We start from the raw sequence: 9,320 nt of genomic DNA, 5'->3' as shown, positions 1-9,320 counted from the left end.
TATATCTTTTTTGTTGCTTCCCTTTTAAATGTATTGCATTTTTGATTTATTTTCCTATGTTCTGTGATGTCACTCGCTCTGCTTCACCAGTTGTGCATTTCCTAATGACCTCTAAAAGCTGAAGAGGGTTGTGAATTGGCTGCTACACAAGGAATAAAGAAACACCCAGCACGCACTGTTTTGAAAGACTTTAAAAGCATAAATGACCCAATGGAATAAAGGCTTTTTAAAGAAAATGTAAAGGAACAATTCATATTTTTTTGCTCCTGAGAACCAAAGTGCGCTATAAATACATAGAACAGTCGTTTGACAAACACTTCCTGCCACTGCTGAAGTTTCCCATTTTATAAGATAATAAGTTATTGAAATATTTTAGTTTTATAGGTTGTTTCCATTATTAGAATCTCATTAAAAACCCCACTGAAGGAGAGGTACCATATGTTGCCCTAAGCTTGACCCATCGCTCACTCCTTCCTATTACATTACCCCTCAATCATCTCCTTCCTGCAAAGTATGCTGTCTTTAACTGGAGATAAATGTCAACTCCTTTTGATCCAGCCGTGTGTCCTTCAGCCCGAACAGGATGCATTTGGAGTGACGTCCTCCAGTCCAGATGCCGCGCGCTGAGGAAACACTCCCAGGGCTGGGGTTCAAAACTGTTTCAACACCGAAAGAACAGTCGGGTCAACCCAAAAAAAAAAAGTCCTACAGCTGTGGCCGAGAGTGTGAGAAAATTATACATAGTGAAGTTTATGTTTTGTTTTATTTAAGATTTCTAGCGTTTGGACAACACTATAGTTCTAAATAAGTTTACAATATATAAAATGGGTGTATACCTTTTGAGAGCTGAAGAGAACAAACTGAATATTCAGTCTGCAAGTCTGCAAATGAAGCGAAATTAAACAAAAAAAGTATGCTGTGGTGATGGAGCAACATTTTATTAGGATAAATGCCTTGCGTCGCATTATACCAGCCCTTGAAGGACTGGGGGAAGATTTTGCTTTGACTTTTGTGTGTAAGAAAAAGAGTGAGCAGTGTGAATACCAAGAGGCGGTGTTGGGTCAGCGACAAGCGATCAGAAGATGACAGTAATTGTGGAGAGGCAGGTTGGATTCGGTGGAGACGTCAATGTAAATGCACGTGTAATTGAGGACGCAGCGGGTGACCTTGGGAGAATGATTGTAAACAACCGTACAGAAAATATATGGACAGGACAGGAATATGTGAAATGATAGAGAATGTCAGCAAGAGAGATCTCTCTTAGTGCAGTCCAAGCCGTGAGTTTGTGTATGGATATGGATACATTGATAGTATATCATTATTGTCACATATTTTAAACTGCGATTTATTGTGATGTGTCAGACTACAAAACATGTAGTAAAACTTATGTTGTTAAATTTGCAGGTGATAGGTTTAGTTGAGATCTTGCATTGCCCTGGGTGTTTCTCATGTTATTGAATCAGAATCTCTGTATGTGCAGGACACTGATTGTATCACTTAATATTTTCTGAGTGACTTCAGAAGAGAACATTTCTGTTACTTATTACTTACGCAGAGTTATGCTTGTACCTGATGTCCCCTATTTACACACCAAATTAAAAGTGCTGTTTTAGGTGAAAAAGTCCCAGCTGTTTGCCCAAAATTCATGGTAATTCGTCCATCATCACACAACATCTGCACTAAAATATTCAAGGAGACTGTCAGTGCTTTTCTTTGATGGACAGTTAGTGGTTTCCAACTATTAAATACTGATGATTGATTCATTTTAACTTTGTATTACCGAGTCTGTCTTTCGCGCTAGAATATGCCCTTCTGTCTTCCTGGGAGAGCTGCTCTGGGACATGCCTCAGTATAGCTCCAAACAGGCTGTCTTTTGGGGGTCTAGTTTGTTTTACTGTCCCAGCAGGAGGGCTGATAGGAGTCAAGCGGGGTCGGGCCAGACGCGCACCTCATAGCAGCGCTCTGACAGACGGATGTAGCCTCTGCACACCCCACAGATTGTTGGCTCAATAACAGTGAGCACTTTACAGAGGACAACTTTAATCAAGCATGGTTGCACTGTGTGTGCTGTCTTCGAGGAGATGTCACACACAAGTGTGACAGTTTAGCACATTTTGAAGTTTGGCTCTGTCTGCACTCAAGAAATGAATCTGATTTAGTTCTTCACTGATCTAAACTTGTAGTCTTATTCTTATCCGTTATATGTTGCATCACAGTTGTCGTTGCATATGAAGGTTCAATTGCAAACTCTCACAGTGGTAAAGGAGGCCATAATCAGAAATCTTTGCCGTGTGCCACTTTGTGTAGATGTTAACTTTTAGTGTTTGGGGAAGTATTGAGGCCACACACTTGTGCGTGTGTGGTTGTCCTGCATTGTCTTGTTGTGATTTCCCGCCCCTGGAGAGAGTGTGAGAGGAGTTTATGGCAGATGTGAGCAGCTGGGCTCTGCAGAAGGGCTACTTACAGAGGCCTTACAGGTGTGGTAATGAGCAGGTTTTAAAATCCTCCCTCTGCCTCACTCCTAATCAGCCTTGGGGCTATTTTTACCAACCCCTATGGGCCCCTCGGGCTCATCCACATTGAGATGCTCCGAGAGGGCACGTTGTTCTCAAAGAAGTGAACGTCGACTGCAGCGACACACACTTAAACATGCAAATGCTTGCACTGTCTCGCAATCAGCGCACAGACACTCTCACATCTGATGTGCAGCCACAGGCAAGGGCCCATAGTCGCCCTTTCCAGCTCGCACAGGACCGTGCTATAGTTTAAAGACAAGATTCACTTCTGTCTCTGGGGATTCTTTTTACTAAATGCACAAAGACAAAAAGCGTTGGATTTTTTGATTGAATAAGCTATTTCCAACTAAAAGATGTTCATTTTTGATGGTGCTATGAGTCTGTCCCATTGTGTCAGCATAGGGATTTGGGTCGATTTGACCTACAATGTTAAAATACCTTTTTATTAAAAAAGATAAATCTGAGCCAGCGCTTGCAATTTGATTGAAATCCACAAGTCTCAATGGCTGTATACAAAAATGTTGCGTGCCCTGTTTTAAGAGGATTATGCTGTTCTGAGATATTATAATCCTTTATTAGTTAAGACTATAGGGAAATTCTTTTGCCTCTCAGTAAGATAAAACAAAATAATCAGATTTTGAATCTGTAAATCTACATGAGTTCTTTGCACAAATGGTTTTAACAGCAACACTGGAAAAAGAACAACAGATTGTTTGATGGTTCACTGGTACTATAACTTTCATTTCATTGTACATTCAGTTAGCTGAAAACACGTTTAATCTTTTTATAAGCGCTAATATTAATAGACTGTGATCAGAGGAACACCACTGACCCTTCTGATCACATGATTAGTTCACTTTAACGTTTGGCTTTGTCGTCTGTTCTAATTAAAGTGTATTCTCAGCAGGTATTTTTATTTGCCATCAGGGCGAGCTCCTAATTTGACAATGTCACATCTTCAGTTGTTAAGCTCTGTTTTTAACATCACAATGACACTGTCAAGGCTTTCACCAATGTAACATTGCTGCCACTTTGGAAAACAACAAATATCTCTCCCTGTCCAAGTCCTGCCCACACTTATTTTGATTGACAGGGCGCACGGTCAACGACATCCTCAGTTCACGATCCTGTACGTCAACACAAACACCACACGTGCTCACTCAACTCCAGCTGGGAAAATCACTATTCTGTCGCTTTCTGAAAAAACATGGGATCGTCTAGACTGTCTGTTGCTATGACTACCACTAACATTTGGCCCGGCTGAGCTCTTGTTAGGTTGGGGGGGGGGGGATTTCATCTTTTTCTTTAGGTGTTGATAAGCTTTTGGGACTTATACTTAGTGCATTTTAACCATGTCGCATTAGAAGGGAGTTTCGCCGCTCTTGGCACCCTCCCCTGGTTACTACTCGCGCTTATTACTTGTATATTGGCGAGAAAATTCCTTCCAAAATGTTTTGCTTCCCATCTGTCTGTCGATCTGGCGGTGAGGGAGCGCCAATTGTTTGACGCAGACTCATCTTGCATTCTTAAAAAGTGGAACTGATTAGTGCTTTCTGGTAAAGGATTGGAGTCAATTATCCATGACAAGTTCTAGTCGATAAAATAAATGCTTGAATGTTTGTAAAGTGGTCAGCGTTTCAACCTGGTGAGTTGAATTATATATGATATGAATATATATATATATATCTCCACGCAAAAAAACAACCAGGGTACAGGGGTCTCTAGGGGCACTCGAGCAAGCCCTTAGCCGGGTGTACTTGGAATTATTTCAGATCAAAAAAGCAGCAGCTAATTGAATATTATTAAATTATATTTTCCACCAGCTCAATATTTGTTCATAAGCTTGTTGTTCTAATGCTCCTCCAGTGCCAGCTAAAGCCTTTAGCCTCACTGCAAATCAAGGAATTCACTCACTGGGAGATTCAGTAGTATTTAGAGAATGTATACAGACAATACCACTGGGATCTACATCTCATTTGCAAATATATATGTTTTTACACATTCTCTCCATTTTGGCTTTACCCAAATAAAAACTTCTTGAAAAAAGCGCCAGAATAGCGACTAAAACGAGGATGAAAAAGCAACAAAAGAGCAACAAGAACATAACAAACTATCAATGAAAAAGTGACTAAAACATGACAAAAAAAAGTGATGAAAAAGTGACTAAAACATGAGGAAAAGCTATGAAAAAGTTACTGAAACAGCAAAAAAAAAGCTATGGAAAAGTGACTAAAGCGTTGGAAAAAAAGTGACTAAAACATGACAAAAAAGTGACGAAAACATGACAAAAAAGTGACAAAAAAGTGACTAAAACATGGCCAAAAAAAGCTATGGAAAAGTGACTAAAACATGGCAAAAAAAGCTATGGAAAAGTGACTAAAACATGGCAAAAAAAAGCTATGGAAAAGTGACTAAAACATGGCAAAAAAAAGCTATGGAAAAGTGACTAAAACATGGCAAAAAAAAGCTATGGAAAAGTGACTAAAACATGGCAAAAAAAGCTATGGAAAAGTGACTAAAACATGGCAAAAAAAAAAGCTATGGAAATTAGACTAAAACATGGCCAAAAAAAGCTGTAGAAAAGTGACTAAAACATGGCCAAAAAAGCTATGGAAAAGTGACTAAAACATGGCAAAAAAAAAAGCTATGGAAATGTGACTAAAACATGGCAAAAAAAGCTATGGAAAAGTGAGTAAAACATGGCAAAAAAAAGCTATGGAAATGTGACTAAAACATGGCACAAAAAAAAGCTATAGAAAAGTGACTAAAACATGGCCAAAAAAAGCTATGGAAAAGTGACTAAAACATGGCCAAAAAAAAGCTATGGAAAAGTGACTAAAACATGGCAAAAAAAGCTATGGAAAAGTGACTAAAACATGGCAAAAAAGCTATAGAAAAGTGACTAAAACATGGCAAAAAAAGCTATGGAAATGTGACTAATACATGGCAAAAAAGCGACGAGTGTCAAGATGGGGTTAAAACACCTGTTCCTCTGTTTTGAAGTGTCCACAAACGATCCCCTTTCAGAGGCTTCTCCATACTGCATGCTTTGAGAGATTTGAGTTAAGGCATTGACCTCACGAGCTTCAGCGGTCCTTGTTGCCGGTAGTTGAACTATTTGCTACGTCCACCTTAAATTCCGTTTCTATCAGAAGACGCTATGGAGACGAGTTCGTTTACAGCGGGCGTGCACATACAGAACGTGACTATGACAATGTACCAATGTAGGCAACATGTGGGTGGCTTCTTGAGGTTGCTCTGAACTTTTAAACATGTTAAGCACACGGCACACTTTACTGCAAGCGCTGTCAATTAGCGTCAATGTTGCGTGGCGCCGGCAAGAAACCCGGTTCAAGGATGAGCCGTACAGATATCCCATCCACACACACACACGTCTAGGAAGGCAATTATTTCCTGTTTCGGAGAGTGTGAGAATGTTCTGCTAATTATCCAAACGCGAGCCCGAAAGCTGCATTTACTCCACAACAATTTACACCGTTGAGTACCTAAGCTAATTACCGTAAGACTTAACATTGAAAGAAAAGTTTGTGTTTTAGCTATCCATTTACCCAAGCCACTTTGATGTAGTACCTTAACTTGAAAAGAGTTTGGTACAGCTGCGGTGGCAACTTTTTTTTACGACGACTAAAAAGAAGCATGAAGTACATTGAGCGAGTGCATCTGCCTGTGGATATGTGTATTCAGAAGTAAGCTCCAAAGGGTTCGGCGTGTGAGACATAAAGAGAGCGAGATAACATTTACTTAAGCAATTTCATGCTAAAGTACCACACTGACAATGAAACGCTGATTTGACGGAGTGTGTTGTGGGGAGCAGGAGCGTGCGCATGCCGCATCATAAAACTCCAAGCTCCTACAATCTGGAACATCTAATCCTGCCAATTTGTGTTATTTGTGCCACAAACATCCTATGTCGAAAATAAAACGCATGTTCCGAACAAACGAAAGTGCTTAGAAAAGGGTAGTTAGGTGCTTTTGGGGAAAGAGTACTTTAGAAGTTCTAGATGATATTTTAAGACAAATCTCCTGCTTCTTTTGTTCTTTAGCTTCATTACAAATTTATAAATATCTTTAGTTGATGCTACTGCAATTTTGAAATAACAGCACATTGTGGTCAGACAAAAGCGTTTACTGCGTGTGTGAAATTTCCTTAAGCGTCTGGTACGAACTATCAATACGAGCGATTTGGGAACGTGAAGCAGAGCAGACACACAGTACTTGCCTTTACATTCCCAGAGTGAACCAGGACATGAGTCCACACTGCACATTAGCACCACTGACCTGTGGCTAGCTTATGGCAAGGGTAATGGAGGGAACAAACTGTAACCAGGGAGCCATAACAGGGACGTTTGGCAAAGCCAGGGTGCAGATGTGGAGCTTAAAGTGGCTCTCTAGGTCACTGTATTTGAAGACCTCCTGTATTTGAACAAGATGAGGTCACACACACACACGCCTGTTTAAATGATCCGGGAGACACTGGAAAGGCCCGCTGCGGTTTTTCGTTGAGGTTTTCTACAATTTCCTCCTGGAAGAATTTGGAAGCTGAGAAGCGTCTCTGGGCATCATCAGCAGTCACGGTCAGATGAAAACTGATTGTGCGTTTCATTAGTTGGCAGCAGCATATGGGAAGTTTAGGCAATACGGGGGGAAATACAGTCTTCTTTCCTTCGGCATTTTGAGCTAATTTCCCATGGACAGCCAGTTATTTATATTTGAGAGAGCTGTGATTTGCAGGTGAATTAAGTGTCTCTGATAAATAAACATGCCAGTGATACTAATGATGCTACAGAGCCTTATGATCAGCAAGACATAAACATTTTGTAGTGGGTTTCCAGTAAAGCAAACCTTATGTTTTATTACCTGTAGTTAAAGCAAAGCAGAAACGAGCTCACGTCTGACGGAGGCAAGGCGGCAGTAAAGACACACCTTCATGCTGTAACGTTCACCTCAATATCAACCCTCGTAAAGAAAGCAGCACTTTTTAATATGATTCTATTTATCGGGTGAAATGCCAAGCAGTATGGCTTTAAATACAGGCTTGGGGTTGATGCAAAGAGACAACAGGCTCATGACCCTCGGCAGCTGTATTACACACTATTGCCTTGAGGTGATAAATCTGTTTCTATCCAGGTAGGATGCATTTATATTTCATATATTAGCGCCTGTTAGAATATGCATGGTCATCCATTTACATCACCCTCACAGAGTTTTACATTAGGAGAATATGGAGGAGACAATGCAGCAGATTTATGATCACGCGGCTCATTTTTCAGTGAGATGAGGTTTTGTCTTTACTGGGAAGCGATTTTTTTAAAACACAACTGCAAGGTCAGTGTCCCCAGAAAGTTGAACATTTAAATTCATAGAAAAAACATTTCCTACATCAAGGGTGAAAGTTTTAAAGAAACAGGAGGAAGACAGGCCTCAAAATATTTCACAGGAAAAAAGTGAGGGCGGGCCCAGGTGTTTCTGCCTTCATCCTGCAGATTTGGCAACCACAAACAATTGACAGATCATGTGCTTGGTTTGTTTCGACTACTGGAAAATTGGTTTTATCCTATAAAAACAGACATTTATACAACAAGATCTTGTGCACAGCATTTCTATTGATCGTGAACTAGCAGGATAATTGTCTTTTACATGATCAGTTCCGTGAAGTTCCTTTAAAGTTGTGAAACATGCTACGAATGCATAAAAATATGTTCTCATTGTTTGGATCGGACCTTTAACTAGTTAGTAACGACTTAAAACCTAATCATCCACAACTTTCTCATCGAGAAACAGTTATGTCATGTGACTCGAAGACTGTAGTTCTTGAAAGCAACATTATCATGTCAATAACAAATATCAGGTTAAAAGGCATATACAGAGGTGACATTGAGAGACAGAGAGAGCGTATGGGGCTTGGTGCTTTTTGGCAGAAAGGCTGCACTCAAAGCTTTTTCTTTTTTGCTATCACTGACGCTCAGCAGTGGACTAATAGGCAGAGAGAGTCCTTGTCTCCTGTCTCCTAGGCTGCCTGCAGGGGCTGTATTGATAATATCCCGGGCTGCGAGGCTCAATTCTTCCCCTGGGGCGCTCCGTGGATGAAGAGTCCCAGGACGGTCTTTTGGACGCGTTGGAGGAAGTGCAGATCTCAACACTGGAGCCAGGTACAGACACGCACTGCCCATACCGCCTTCCTCCCCACACCTCATTTATTCTCATTTTTTTTGCAGAGAGACAGAGTGAAAAAGGGAGAGCGAGGATCACAGCCAAGAAGGTGTACGATGGAATGATGGCTAAAAAGAGGAGAGTGGAGAATGACAGGCACTGGCAATGTCCTCCTCGCTCCGACGCCATCAGAAGTGCTAATCCAGCCAGCGCTATACGGAGCGGACCACCTCTCGCACCTCTCCGTCTTGTTAGAGGCCAGATGGGAAGGAGAAGTGACTACCGTCTGTACTTCTCCGAGCTCGCATTAATACCTTCACTGCGCGCTACCCATTTGTTACACACACTCCCGACACACTCAGGGGGAGCCCAGGGGCGCTGAGTGATGGCCATATGCAGAACTGCGCTCATCTATAACCCCCTGTGGCTGAGACAAAGTACAGTTGACTTCCTCAGGTGCTGGCAAACCAAGGTTAACATTAGGAGAATTGGCGCAGCACTGTCTCATTCAGCAGCAGAGGTAGAGGTGACTGTGGATGTAGGGTCAGCGCAGACTGAGGGGAGAGAGGTTACAGGTTTGAACTGGTGCTTAAAGCTTTGTGGTAAACTTAGCCATAAAAGTGAGATGTGTCA

Source organism: Gobius niger (assembly GCF_951799975.1).
Source record: "Gobius niger genome assembly, chromosome: 17".
NCBI classification, from domain to species: Eukaryota; Metazoa; Chordata; class Actinopteri; order Gobiiformes; family Gobiidae; genus Gobius; species Gobius niger.
Note: the sequence above shows the minus strand (reverse complement) of the source record.